Genomic DNA, 15,674 nt, shown 5'->3' with positions numbered 1-15,674 from the left:
TTCTTGACAATGTTCCTGTGCTGTTTGTGTAAATGTCTCAAGAACGTATTTTAGAAGTATACCGTCACCGTTCTTTGACCATGCCTGTCAGGTTTTCCTCCTAAGTAAACTAACAGGCTTGTGCCCAATGGAGTTTGTCAGTTCAATGATTAACAACAGCATGTTGTGTTAGGAAAGGCCATAAGAATCTTTCTAAACTCATCACCACCATTAGGCAAATCAAATTCCTCTCAAGAAGTTTTCCTGGCTTTTTCTGGACAGACTTGTCTTCTTCCTTTTGCTAACAGATCAATACATTTACAGTAAACACCAATCTTCTGCATCTAATGCACACGCACACACACACACACACACACACATACACACACACACGGTTCTCTAGCTGTCTCGTGGGTGAATGCCATGATTCACCAAACCAGTTGGTCCTTAGCTGTATTTTTTGAAGCATCCTTCTTCACTGTCCACTCCTCACACCTTCACCAACACAGTGAGAAATTCACATTTTGCATAAGCAGTAAGGAGTTATAAATTGAATTGAATGAAAAGCTTCATTTGGTTCTCCTTTTCTGTTTTGTTATTTTCTTTCCTTAATGTTTCAGGTTCAGCCCCATTTTCTTATTCTTATGCACAACAACACTATTGATAGGAAAAATGGAGATCAAGGATATCCAATAAAAAGGTCAAGACAATGTTTATAATTCCCTCTGAGAGTGCATGGTCTTCTCTACAGCTATTGGTGCAACACTGGCAAAGCTTCTGAGGGGGAAAAACATGATCAAGCTTTTAAGATTAACTTTGAAGTCCTTTTTGAAGAAAGTATGTACAAGTTTTGCCAACACATTGCATTATCCCTTTAAATGAAACCAATAGAACCTGTTATTAATAACATAGCACCTTCAGGCCGGGCGCAATGGCTCATGCCTGTAATCCCAAAACTTTGGGAGGCCAAGGTGGGTGGATCACAAGATCAGGAAACTGAGACCATCCTGGCTAACACAGTGAAACCCCGTCTCCACTAAAAATAAAAAAAATTAGCCAGGCATGGTGGCACGCGTCGGCAGTCCCCGCTACTTGGGAGGCTGAGGTAGGAGGAGAATGACTTGAGCCCAGGAGGCAGAGGTTGCAATAAGCCAAGATCACACCATTGCACTCCCACCTGGACGACAGAGTGAGACTCCGTCTCAAAAAAAAACACAGAAACAAAACATAACACTTTCAGTCAAACATTGGGTGAGATTACACCTCTCTAATGTTGCAGAAGCTTAATGGGAAGTGATAAAATAAGTTTCAATTTTAACAGTAACAACAGTCTTATAAAACAACTTCATTTAAAACGCCCTTCACTTAACATCTCTCACCTACCAAAAGTCATGTAACTATTTATGGTTTATAAATAATATACACTTATAAAGTATATTTCCCATATATTTCATAATCATCCATAGATAATCACAGTTGATCTCTTAATAGGGCTCATAAACGCATCTTAAAGTTAAACATCCCTACAGAGCCATATAACTTCAAGAAATCCTTAAGATCTTGTTTCAACAAACAACATAACATTATCTTTTATCAGATTCAGTTTGTCTTTCCTAAATACCTCATTAACATGTAAGTAAACCCAAAAAAGGAGGGAAAAAATACAGAAACAAAATACCTACAGTGCAATTAATCATCTTACCGTCTGCGTTCTTCATCCCTGGGGCATTTGGGAACGGCTGGCCCCCTACGAGGTGGCGACTGTCAGGGTAATCCAGCAAGGTTTCTTTTCCCAAATGAAGCAGGCTGAGCTGATGCTGGTTATTAAAAATGAAAGTACGTTTTGAAGTCAGCTCTCTCTAGAGTTTTAATTCAGGTCTGTGCCACAGCAGAGTGACAGCTCACATCTTGCCGGGTGCCCCAGCTGCTACAGAGGCTCAAAGGAAGGAGAAAGTGGGTCTTGGAGACGGCTGTGTCAGAGCCTCTTAGGGCTTTAATCCCTCGGCCGTGACTATCTGGGGAACTATGAACAGGAAGCTCAGCCCGGCAGACAGCCAGAATCATTCAGCAAACGTGCCAGACCCTTAAGAAACACCAGCACCCGCCACTGCACGGTAACCTCTAATGTTTCCCGAAGCTGATGCTTTCCTCTCATGACTTTGTGTTGAACCTGGACAAGCCCTGCTGGCTGAGTCCAGCTCATTATCACATTCTCATCATCAGAGTCTTGACCAGTCAGTCCCAGGCCTGTGGCAGCATAAGCTTTCCCTCTCTGCCTACCTCCCAATCCTTAGAGCAATCTCTCTAGAGGCAGCCCAGGCAATGCTGTGGAACTCTTTATTCAGGTCTGCTTGTGTCCCAGACCCCGTGCCCACTTCTCATGGTGCCACCACCCCTGCCATGTGCCCTAAGAATTCTGGAAGCCTCCCTTCGCCACACCCTGGAGGTGGGGTGACCACTGATCACCCCTCACTCAGGAAGAGGAAAGCCAGAGACTCCAGCTTCCACAAACGCAGCCAGATCCACATAGGAGAGCTGGTGCTGCAAAGCCTCCTCTTTTTTTTTTTTTTTTTCTTGCTCTGTCACCAAGGCTGGAGTGCAATGTCATGATCTTAGCTCACTGCAATCTCTGCCTCCCAGTTTCAAGCGATTATCCTGCCTCCGCCTCCCAAGTAGCTGGGATTACAGGCACCCACCACCATGCCCAGCTAATTTTTGTATTTTTGGTAGACACAAGATTTCACCATGTTGACCAGGCTGGTCTTGAACTCCTGGCCTCAGGTGATCCACCTGCCTCGGCCTCCCAAAGTGCTGGGGTTACAGGCGTGAGTCACCGCACCTGGCCCACCTCATTTATTTCTCTCATAACCCCTCCTGGCCCTGCACTCAGATGAACATTCTTAATATGAAACAGTCCAGCCTATCACGATGCTACTCAAAACTCTGCAGTGTAGGGAGGAAGAGTCAAGCTTCCAATTCTAGCATTCAAGACCCTGGGACATCTGGTCTCACACACTGTCCTATCATCGGTCTTATTACCGTTTCCAAAAACCCTTTGTGCTCACCTGGATGGGCCACCTGCTGACCCTAAGAGGCACTGCTCCAACCTCTGCTTCAGTGCTCTGCAGCCTCAGTTCTGCCACTGCCACTCCTTATCCTGGTCAATGTGACCCTGCCCAGCATGACACAGCCCACCTCCTCTTTGCCCCTTCCCCTTCTTTCCAGTGTTCATCAACATTCACTCAAGCAGACCCCTGCTCAAGCATCATAGGGTGACTTTCCCAGCTCTGATTCTGTGCCTTCTCTCTGTGATGATAACGGAGATAGCAAGAGTGAGCACTTAATAGGTGCCAGGGCATATCTGAGAAAATTTAAATTATTTATTCATTTACTTATTTATTTTTCATTTTATTTTAGGTTCGGGGGTGCTTATGCAGGTTTGTTATATAGGTAAATTGTGTATTGAGGGGGCTTGGTGTACAGCTTGTTTTGTACAGGTAATAAGTATGCTACCTTGTAGGTAGTTTCAGTCCTCACTCTCCTCCCACACTCCACCCTCAGGTAGGTCCTGTGTCTGTGGTTCCCTTCTTTGTGTCCATATAAACTCAGTGTTTAACTCTCACTTATAAGCAAGACCATGCAGTATTTGATTTTCTGTTTCTGTGTTAGTTCTCAGAATAATGGCCTCCAGCTGTATCCATGTTGCTGCAAAAGACATGATTTTGTTCTTTTTTATGGCTGCATAGTATTCCATGGTGTACATGTACCACATTTTCTTTTTCCAGTCTACCCTGATGGACATTTAGGTTGATTCCATGTCTTTGCTATTGAAATAGTGATGCAATGAACATCATGTCCTTGTGGTAGAATGATTTATATTCCTGGGGGAATATACCCAATAATGGGATTGCTGAGTCAAACGGTAGTTGTATTTTTTAAGTTCTTTGAGAAATCACCAAACTGCCTTTCAGAGTGGGTAAACTAATTTATATTCCCACAGGCAGTATGTAAGCATTCCCTTTTCTTTGCGACTTGGTAGCGTCTCTTATTTTTTGACTTTTTAGTAATAGCCATTTTGACTGGTGTGAGATGATCTCATTATGGTTTTGATTTGCATGGAAATTTAAATTCTTTAGGCCCATTTTACAGGTGAGGAAACTGATTGAGATGATGTAAGTACTTTCCTCAAGCTCCCTTAGTCAGGCAGGGGTGGAGCCCAGGCTTGCATTGCTCTTCAAGTGTTACCAGGGATCCACTGCAATTTACTTGACAATATGGCTTATCTGTGCAGGAACAATGCAAGTTCCTAGCAGCCATTGTCTCATACTTCCTGGCACCCTTTCCAGAGGGCACCTAAAAGACCTTCCCATGCCAGGCTATTACCAAGCAGCTGGATTAACTGGCAGATTATTAGTTCAAGGATTTTTCTGGCCCTCTTTTTCACTCCAGACAATTTCTTGTCTCTTCCTCCTTCCCACTTCTCAAAAAGGAGAAAAATTTGAGGAATCTGCACTGTTTAGTTAACACGTGTGAACACACACACACACGCCACATGCACGCACATACCCACTCACCTTTGCCTGGGTTTTTTCAGCTGTGTTGTTCCCCTACAGAGCTCAGGGAAAACAAATAGTCATAGTTGGCAACAAAAATTCAATATCAGAAGTTAATGGATAATCTCCCAAACTCTAGGGTCCTTTATGAATGCTACAGCATAGAATTCCCTGAGCCAAGCCCAGAGCTTTTAACTTTAAACTATCAGAAGACGTCATTCCAATATAATTTTATCAGTAACATGGTCTTTGTAGAATGCCAGAATGTCTGTTTATACAGAAAAGGTCAGAAACAAGTCATGTATTTTCCCAGAATATTCTTATGGAAAAGTTTACACATTCAGAATTGGTTTGCATCTATGAATATCTTTAATGTGGCTATAATCCATGTGTTTCTTATACCTCCCAACTGAGAAAGGAGAATAGGAAGAAGCATGTACAGTATGTTTGTGCATGTGTGTGCACAAGCATGTGTGTATGTGTGTGCAAGTATATGCATCCCTAGAATCTAACCTTGACTCCCCCTCACATGCTATGGGTCATTAAAACCCTAGGTCCAGCAACTCTGTAATTAGAGGGACACCAAACTGGATGCCAGCAGACCTGGGTTAAACTTCATCTATGTGTCTATAGGTAAACTTCATCTATGTGTCTACAGCTCTATCTTCATCTATGTGTCTTTGGGAAAATCACTTCACCTCACTGGATCTCAGTTTCTACATCTGAAAAAAAAAAAAAACAGTATAGTCTAAACTCTTGGGACCCAAGGTGTGGCCCATGAGCCAAGGGCATCACCAGGGAACATGGTGGAAATGCAGAACATTAGGGCCCACCCCAGAACCACTGAATTTGAATTCACATTTGACTAAGCTTCCTGGGTGACTTGGGTGCACAGTAACACAGTAAGCGCTAGTCGACCTGATCTCCAAAATGCTTTCCAGTGTGAACCATTCCATTAGTTTAACCTTTGTCTCTTTATGCTAGAAAAGTAACCAGGCTGTGCCTGATGGCTGCCTGGTAACCTTTGTGGTGAGGCCCTAAGGATCTAGCTTGAGTGCCTGCCTGCTGATCATACTCCTGCTCCAGGCAATGGTACATGACCAAGTCAGATCATCCCTATGACTCTTCCAGACTGCACTGTGTCTTCAGCTTTCTATCAGACCTCTGGGGAGAATGCCATGCCTTAATTCTTCATACCTCCAGACAGTTTCCACATCCATCACCGAGTTTAAAAGATTTTGCAAGCACAGATGAGGGAATGGGAACGATTCTAGATGAATGATGACAGGGATAGCCTTTCAGCACTTAGTGAAGCTGCAATTGCCAAAAGAAAGCATGAACTGACTAAGAACAAGCGAGGTCTGGTGAAGCTCATACAATCTTTTGTTTGATGGGGTTATTAGATGGTGAGATTACCACCGCTAAATGCTGTGAATTTAGTGAATCAGAACTTCATGTAAGTATCCACAAATATCTGTCTTGTGAGCAAAACGAAGAATATGGTTAGTAGAGTTGGTTACATGTATAAACACCCGTACTCAATGGTAAATGGGTCAATCTGAACAGTGTGCTCTACTGGCAAGCCTCACACTCAGTTCCAGGTTGGTTCCATCTAGAACTTGGTTCCATCCTCCTGGCTCTCAGGTATGGAGCTGACCTCTCCTCCCAGAAAAGAGACAGCCAGGCTGGGTATGGACATGGTCATGGCACTCTTCAATTGTGGAAAGTACAGAGCAGAGGAATGCAGGAAACAAGGGAGGGTAAGGAATAAGGAATACATTTTCCCAAGAAAACAAATACAAATTTAGAACGCAGTACTGGAAACTGAAGCCCAAAAAACTTGTCAAGTGAGCATTGGCCAAAAGAACCAGATGATGTGTAGACGGTGTGTGGTAATATTCCTGGAGGCCATGATGCAGGAAAGGAGAATGCCTCAAGGCCAAGGCAGGGGTTGAGGAGGGAGTTGGGAGGTGTAGAACAGGTTTCTACAGCAGAAGGGCAGAACGGGCAAGCTTGCCGCATTCTGGGAATCCTGGAGTTGAAATGGACTGTGAATTCACTGAGAGAGCAAATCAGGATCCCAAAAGATGCCATTAAGATAGAACCATAGGCCAAATCTGACATCGTGAGACTTAATACAGACAAATCTAAAATCCCATTCTTATTTCCCTAACCTCATATTGTTAAGTACAGGACAGGGCATATGAAAATGCAAAGCACTGCTGGAAAACAAAACCAAACAAATACCAGAGTCTGGACTGACTAAGATGTCCACCATGAATCATGTGTGGTAGGAGGCTGTGTGCTTAGCTGCCCTGGTGGAAGCGTACCTTCTGATACGAAGGAGGGTTGTCCCTGGAGAATGCCCTCAGACATTCTCCTGTCGTGGCATGCAGAGAAAACAATAACAAAGACTGTTCATGGACAAAGAAGACCAGCTAAGCTCTCCCACTGGCCCTTAGGCTATGGGGATTGATATCTGCACACCCGGAAGTGACCAGGCTATGCTAGGAACCATGGTACCCTAACCCAGAGATGGAATGAGGGCAATGGGGTAGACATTGGATAGGCCAATGTAAAAAAACCCTTCATGACAATAGATGAAGCACTCAGCAATGCAGAGACAGTGTTTGTCCCGTCCCTGGAATAACTCAAACAAAGGGCACTTGGACAGGTATGAACATCCAATGGAAACTGCTTCTACCATCTCTTCTAGGCCCTCTAATTTGGGGGTTGAGTCTTGGGGTTCTTCATTTTGCCCTCATGACAAATCAATGTTATAAACATGGCACTTTCTTACTATTCACATTTTGAAATAGGAAACCAAGCCTAGCATGGGAAAGCCAAGACTGGGATTTGGATCTACAGACTTTGTTTATCTCCATTTTCTTCTCTTTTACTGTATCCCAGTGCCTCGATGTACATTTCTGTGAACTTTGGGTGTAGTGCCATTTTCAGTTATTTCAGTGAATAAGGAAGTTAATGTGTTTAGTAAGGTAAGATGATGTATTACTGGTGTTCACTATATGTCAGGCTCTAAGTATGAGCCACAACCCAATAAATGCGCCTGACTTACTGTGCAGTTAAATGTTAGGTGAAACTGTATTGTCTTCAACAGCTCTGTGACACAAGTCAACGGGCATCACTAAATCTGCAGGAAGATTCCAAAGCTTCTCATTAGTACAGATTTTAAAAATACTTTTATTATAAAAAATACGCAGCCGCAACACAAAAGATATAGGACGTAAAGAAAAGATGGAAAATTAATTCATGATCTTGCCACCTAGCTCCTTTCAGCATTTTGCAATCTTCACATCTACTCTTTTTTTCTATGCACATAAGACTTTATAATCCCTTTTGACTTAACAAGTAGTTTTTATGCTATTGCATGGCTCTCATACTCATTAGTTCCAGTGCTATGTACTATGCAATTAAATAGGGATTTGATGAAACACAACTTATTCCAGAATTCTTCATTGTCAAATATGACCTAGCTTCTCAACAGTAAAAAACAGGCATTTTTTTGGTGGGTTTACCATGTAGACAGGTCATATTATTTTCAAATAATAACATCTCTATTCATTTTATTACAGTGCTTTTTACTTTTGTCATTTTCTTATCTTGCTCCATTGGCCAGCAACTCCAGTAAAACATTAAATAAAATAATTGGTAATAATAATTCTTGTATTGCTCCTGATTTAAAGAGAACAGGTGTTTTACAGAGTACAAAATTTACTTCTAGGTTTTTGGCAGACATCATTTATCGAGTTAAGAATGACCTCCTCTCTTCCTGGTTTCCCAAGAGAGTATCAAGAACAGATATTGGATACTATGAAAAATGATTTTTGCATCTATTAATTTCAGTTTTTCCCTTACTCTATATATGATATAGAATATTAATAGGTTGTCTGAGATTAAGCCATCCTTATATCTGGGATAATCCTAACATGGTAATGAATTCTCATCTTTTTAAAATCACTACAGGTTATACAGTGATAATTTTATTTTATTTTATTTTAAGATTTGTACCTCGAGGTTGAAATACAATTTTATTTTCTTATAATGGGATTTTCTGGTTTTGGTGTTGATGTTATTCCAGCTTCATAGAATATACTAGAATGCATTTCTTTTAAATTTTTAAGATTGATGTTATCTATTGCTTGAATATTTGGTAGAACTCACTGAAATATCATTCAGGTAAATTATTTTCTTTGTAGAAACTATTTTCTTTGTACAAGCTATTCTTTGTGGAATCAAATATTTAATATTGTATGAAACTATTCTGATTTTTTATTTTTTCTTTAGTCTTATGTTTTCCTTGGAATTTGTTCTTTGAACTAAAATTTCAAATGTATCGGCTTAAAGTCACTTTTGGTGTTCTCTTATCTTTAAATATTGCCATGTCCATAGTTATACATCCCTGTTCATTCCTAATATTTTATGGTCTTTTTCCTTTCATCAATATTTCTTGATGAGGGACTTGTGCAAACAGATATCAAAACGTATTACAAAGCTTTGGCAATTAAGGAATTGTTGCAAGGATATACAAATAGACCGTGAACAGAATAGGGAAACCAGAAAGAGGTCCACACTTAGATGATATGGCAGAGATAATTAATGCTCATTAAAAATGTATATATGCTCCCCAAATTTGACAGCCTCCCTTGTTTATAGTTGGGGCCAAGCCACTGGTCCAGAGCATTTAAGAGCTCATGTGAGTTGCCATCATTCCTATCTTTCTCCTATACGTGAAGCTATGGAAGGAAATAATTCCCAGCTTGTAGGGTTCCAGGAAGGAAGTGGCCCGGATCCCCAATAAGGTCACCATTCTAAGAGAACCACCAAAAAGAGCCAATGACCAACTTCAGACTTAACAAGTGTGAGAAATAAACTTTTGTTGTACTAAGTCACTGAGATTTCAAGCTTTGCTACTTCATTGTAATGTTTTCTATCCTGACAAATACGAATGGAAAGTTAGTATATGACAGAGGTGGCAATGCGCATTGTTTAATAACAATTTCTGGGACAACTGGCAAAGCATATCTGAGTAAACAGAATTGGTTCCTTATTTCATCCCATGCAGAAAAGAAAAAAGATCTGCTTCAAATGAATCTCATACTAAGGCAAGACTTCCCATCTTTAAGAATAAAATACAGTGGTTTCTGGTTCTCCTTGAAGAGGTCCTTTACATCCTTTGTTAGTTATATTCCTAGGTATTTTATTCTCTTTGTAGCAATTGTGAATGGGAGTTCGCTCTCATCATTCTCAGCAAACTGACACAAGATCAGAAAGCCAAACACTGTATGTTCTCACTCATAGGTGGGTGTTGAACAACGAGAACACGTGGACTTGGGGAGAGGAGCATCACACACTGGGGGCAGTTGGGATGGGTAGGGGAGAGACAGTGGCGGAGTGGAGAGGTAGGGGAGGGATAACATGGGGAGAAATGCCAGATATAGTATGCACCTCAAGTAAAATAAATTAATTAAAAAATAAAAATTAAAAAAGAATAAAATACAAAAGAATATATTTATCTAAAATAAGAAATTATCATAATGGTAAAATTAAAAGTTTTAAAAAGACTCAAAGGCTTTAAAAATATAGAGAGATTAATAAATTTGCCTACATTATTACTAAAAACTTCTACTCATCAAAAAAAAAATCATTAAAAAAAAAGACAAGCCAGAAGAGGAAGATATTTATGACACAAATAACTTATAGAGAATTAGTAACACAAACATGCAGAATGCCTCAATTCACTTCGGAAGAAAAAAATAAGTGTTAAATACACAAAAAAGACAAAAACAGGCATTTTACAGGAGAGAAAACCTGAAAGGCCAATAAACTAAATGAAAAGATACCTAACTTAAAAACCCAAGGAAATCAGAAACGCTACAGAGAAACTATTTTACATTTCCTAGGTAAGCAAAAATCTTTAAAGCCTAACAAACCAGATGTTGGCAACAAGTAGAAACTCTGTTTGATGTGATATAAATCGTTGCAATCACTTTGGAAAACAATTTGAACATGTGCCTACCTGAAGATTCAGCTTATACTTTGTCTAAAGAATATTAGAGTACACACCCTATGAGGTGAGTACAAGAACACTCAGAGAAACATTTTTCATAATAGCAAAAATCCAGTAAAAGTCCCCAAATTCATTGATTGAAAAATGAATACATCAGTTACAGTGTATTTACACCGCTAAATAGGACACAGTGTGAAAACTAAGTTATGCTACATATATCGACACAGATATCACTTAAAAACAAAACATAAAATGAAAAAAGGAAGAACAGCATATTATTTTTATAAAAATTTTTAAATGAAGCAAAATAATGTATTTTTTCGTAGGCAAACATAAATGCTAACACTATAGAAACGCTAACGTTCAGGAGAGTAGCTGTCTCGGGGGAAGCAAGGAGGTAGAATGAGAGGTATACAGAAAATTTAAAGGATGTTGATTGTGTTCTGTTTATCAAGTTACTTAACAAGTTCATGGGTGCATGTTGTTTTCAACTTAAGGCCTTATATGGGCCTTACACATTCCATTTATTCTTTGTAAGTTTCCAGTATTCTTTAATGTAAAATTTTTAAAATAATTATTGTCCTCTCATCTTCTTGTTTTTAAAGAAAAAGAAAACATTTTATAGTGAAACTTCATCAGGTGAAACAGAATTTTTAAGCAAGCGGAAGTTTTTTCCTAACAGATAAATTGGTTTTCTTTCGTTCATTCATTACCATCACTGCAACCTCTTTTTGCCACAACACAAGTTGGGTGTTTTGTTTTCTTTTTCCCATCACTACTACACGTGTGTACACACACACACACACACACACACACACACACACACACACAGAGTACCATCATGACTTGCTGTGCAAGAATTGTATGTGGGTGACTCAGGGGAAAAACTGGTTTATGATGTGGCAATGAGAAAGGACACTGCATTGGGGGAGGGGCCTAAAACTCAAAGGTTAAACTCATAGGAAACAGCTGTGAACTGGAATATCTGTTAAGTATTGTCATATGGATAAGCCCATTAAACCATCACCACCACCAAAATAGTGAATTTGTCTACCACCCTAAAATTTTCTCATACCCCTTTGTAATTCATCTCTCCTGCCCCTCCCCAGACCACGACTGATCTGCCTTTCTGATACTGGTGATTAGTTTGCATTTTCTAGAATATTATATCAATAGAAATATACATACATATATGCACATATATGTGTATGCGTGTATATGTATGTATCCTGCTCTAATAAAAAAAATACCTGATAAGAAAATATATATATTTCTATTAACCTGTTCTGTGTTTGTTGGCTTACTGCAACCTGGTAACACACACATAAAATGAATTTTCTGAATCCGTGAATAATAATAGGTCTTTGACATAAGAGATAATGACTTGATTATGGCCTGCATATACAACTTGTCAAAATGTTTGTTTATAAAATGACATGTACGAAGTAGCCTCTGAGTTATCGCATACTAAAGCTTTCCTTTCAATGGTTTCATAGAAAGGGAAAAACCTGAAAACGCTAATACCCATAGGACAGAATTTGTACTGTTAGCAAGAATAGCTTGTATCTCATATAGGAATATTTGACTTTTGCTTCAGTGTTAAAACTTTAACAAAGATGATTTTGAATAAAACTTCTTTATAACCAGATTCCCAACACATAAAAATGGTAAATGCTCAAGGTGATAGATACTCCACATATTCTGACTTGTTGATTACACATTCTATGACTACAACAAAATATCACATGTACCTCATAAATATGTAAAATAGTATTATAATTTTCCAAAAGAGAAAAAAGGATACATTATCCATGAAGCCATCTTGTTGATTTCCACTTTATCAAGATTACAAAATCCACTTTCACTTTATCAAGATTACAAAATCAGCTTTCAGAGGATAATGGCCAGTAAAGTGAATGTATTTTAAAAACTGTGAACCATAAAGAGGCAATGCCTGTCAAGTTCATACATTCATAGGCTATCCAATATGCTGTTAAAGATTGGTGATTTATTTTTAAAAAAAACTACTAGAAGAAGAAGCCCTACCTGAAGCACATAAACTGTTTTCCATCAAAACACTTGCCAGATTTTTCATCTCTATGAGACTGATCACTTGAGAGCTGGGCTGTGAATCTCTGGAAGGTATATCTGGTTCTCCCACATTTTTTTTGGAACTAAGGCAGCAGAGACTCACAAGACTCTCTATGAAAAGCCCAGAAAAGCCTCAGTAGAGAAACACAAGTAAACCAAGGTCTAATATGTTTTTCTAAAATGGCAAATTCTTATCGGATTTAGTTTACCAACACCTCATTCCATCTGTGGAACAGAAAAGGAGGGAACTCTCTCTGATCAATAATAACATTAGCTGAAGCCTCTATTGTCCTCTCACACACATTGTCCAGCAAAATTTAAAATCTAGCAAAGAGACAAGAAAATATGGCTAACGATCAGTCAGAATACGGAAGCAACTCACATATAATCAAGTGATTATAGTTAGCAAACTAAGACAGTAAAATAACTGAGATTAATGTCCTCAGGAAAATGGGGGGAAACATGAACTAAACAGATTAAAAAAATACCAACAATAAATTGAAATCTATAAAAAGGAATCTAATAGACAATCTAGAACTGAAAAATACAATAGCTAAAGTGAAAATGCAGTTGTTGGATTAACAGCTGATTAAACACAGCAGAGCACAGGGTCAACAAATGCGGAGGTAGTTTAACAGAAAATATCTAAACCAATGCATAGAGAGAAAAAATAAAAAGAGCATAAGAGATGTGTGATATACTTAAGAAGTCTAACATATGTATAATTAATCTTAGAAGAAGATGAAAAGAGCAAGTCAGAAGAAATGGTTGAAGAGATAGTGGCCAGTTTTTTTCAGAACTAATGAACCACTTGTTCATGGGGCTTAGCAAATTCCAAGTTGGTGGGAAAATAATATTTGATCTGACGGACTTATTTGTTATTACATATCCCCAACGTAGAATCTTTGTGGGAATCTAGGTTCCTGCAGCCAAAACTCCTCATGGTAGGTGGTGGTGGTGATGAAGAAGGGAACAGGGACTAGAAGGCCAAATTAAAAAAAAAAAAAAAAGATAAACCAAAGATAATTACATAGTGACCCATCTTAATAAAACTCTTGAAAATCAAAGACAAAATAACAACAGTTACAAAGCAGTCAGAGAAACAAAGGCATATGTCATTCAGAGAAAGACTTACAGCTGTTGCCTTGATAGAAACAGCGAAAACCAGAAGACAAGAAGTTATAAACAGACCTCATTTTATGTCACTTTGCGTTATTGTGCCTCACAGATATTGTGGAGTTTTTGTTTGGTTTTGTTGTTCTGTTTTAAAAATTGAACTTTGTGGACCCTGCCCCTGGCAGGTCTACCAGCTCCATTTTTCCAACAGTATATGCTAACTTCATATCTCTGTGTCACATTTTGGTAATTCCTGCGCTATTTTAAACCGCATTACTATTATATGTTAGGGTGATCTGCAATCAGCAATCTCTGATGTTACTGTTGTAATTGTTTTGAGGTGACACAAACTACACTCAGGAGACAGCAAACTTAACAAATGTTGTACGTGTCTTGATTGCCCCACAGACCAGCTACTCCCCCGTCTCTCTCTCTCATTCCTATTCTCTGAGATGCAACAATATTGAAATTACATCAATTAAAAGCCCTGCAATCGCCTTTAAGTGGTCAAAGAAGAGTCACAATTCTCTCACTTTAAATAAAAAACAAGAAATAATGAAGCTTAGTTAGGCATGTTAAAAGCCAAGATGGGATGAAAGCTAGGCCTCTGGCACCAAACAGAAAAGGCGTGAGTACAAAGGAAAAATTCTTGAAGGACATTAAAAGTGCTAGTCCAGTGAACACGCAAATGATCAGAAAGCAAAATAGCCTTACTGTGGCTATGGAGAAAGTTTCAGTGGTGTCAGTAATAGATCAAATCAGACCCAACATTCTCTTAAACCAAAGCCTAACACAGAGCAAGGCCCTAACCCTTCAATTTTAGGAAGCCTGAGAGAGGTAAGGAAGCTGCAAAAGAAAAGCTGGAAGCTAGCAGAGGTTGGTGCATGAGATTTAAGGAAAGAAGTCATCTTCATAACATAAAAGTTCAAGGTGAAGCACCAAATATTAATGTAGAAGCTGCAGCAAGTTACACAGATGTAGGTAAGACCATTGATGAAGGTGGCTACAGGAAGCAACAGATTTGCAATGTAGACAAAGCAGCCTTCTGTTGAAAGAACATACTAGGACTTTCATAGCAGAGAAAAGAAGTCAATATCTACTTTCAAAGCTTCGAAGGACAAGCTGACTTTCTCGTTAGGAGCTAATACAGCTGGTGACTCTAAGTTGAAGCCAATGCCCATTTGTCATTTCAAAAATTATGCTAAATCTACTCTACCTATGCTCTATAAACTTAATAACAAGGCCTGAATTGCAGCACATTTGTTTACAGCATGATTTACTGAATATGTTAAGCCCACTGTGGAGAGCTACTGGTTAGGAAAAAAAAAAAAAAAAAGATTCCTGTAAAGATATTACTGTTCATTGACAATGGACCTGGTCATCCAAGGGCTTTGATGGAGATGTAAAAGAGATTTGTGTTTTATCATGCCTGCTAACACAATTTCCATTAGATCAAGAAGTAGTTTTGACTTTCAATTCTTATTATTTAAGAAATGCATTTTGTAAGGCTATAGCTGCCATAGATAGTGATTTTTCTGATGGAGCTGGGCAAAGTAAATGGAAGACTTTCTGGAAGGGATTCACCATTCTAGATGCCATTAAGAACATTCATGGTAAATGAGAGGAGGTCACCGTATCAACATTAACAGTAGTTTGGGAGATGTTGACTCCAACGCTCTTGGATGACTTTAAGGGGTTCAAGACTTTAGTAGAGAAAGTCACTGCAGACATTGTGAAAATAGCAAAAGAACTAGAATTAAAAGTGGAGCCTGAAGGTAGAATCAATTGCTGCAATCTCATGGCAAAATTTGGATAAATGAGCAGTTGTTTCTTATGATTGAGCAAAGAAAGTGATTTCTTGACATGGAATCCACTCCTGGTGAAGATGCTGTGAACATTATTGAAAT

The 15,674-nt window shown here is 39.0% G+C and overlaps 1 protein-coding gene and 1 long non-coding RNA gene across 5 annotated transcripts in view; one reads left to right on the top strand and one right to left on the bottom strand.

Moving 5' to 3' along the window:
• Positions 1-15,674, bottom strand: part of IL1R1 (interleukin 1 receptor type 1) — a 143,527-nt gene that overhangs the window by 71,248 nt on the left and 56,605 nt on the right. For 2 of the 4 annotated variants that reach the window (XM_032255541.1, XM_032255540.1), the window contains exon 2: positions 7,609-7,683. The gene's annotated coding sequence lies outside the window, so the exon portion shown is untranslated. Of the gene's footprint in view, positions 1-1,681; positions 2,228-7,608; positions 7,684-15,674 lie in introns of those variants that run through there. The other 2 variants (XM_032255538.1, XM_032255536.1) reach the window with 1 other exon arrangement.
• On the top strand, positions 3,427-14,584 carry LOC116534805. Its single transcript, XR_004261880.1, has 3 exons — positions 3,427-3,438; positions 7,508-7,510; positions 14,401-14,584. It is a non-coding gene; the product is annotated as an uncharacterized LOC116534805 (long non-coding RNA).

Source organism: Sapajus apella, unplaced genomic scaffold (genome assembly GCF_009761245.1).
Source record: "Sapajus apella isolate SASKATOON/1434 unplaced genomic scaffold, GSC_monkey_1.0 scaffold89, whole genome shotgun sequence".
Lineage (NCBI taxonomy): Eukaryota > Metazoa > Chordata > Mammalia > Primates > Cebidae > Sapajus > Sapajus apella.
Note: the sequence above shows the minus strand (reverse complement) of the source record. Positions and strands in the feature narration are given on the sequence as shown.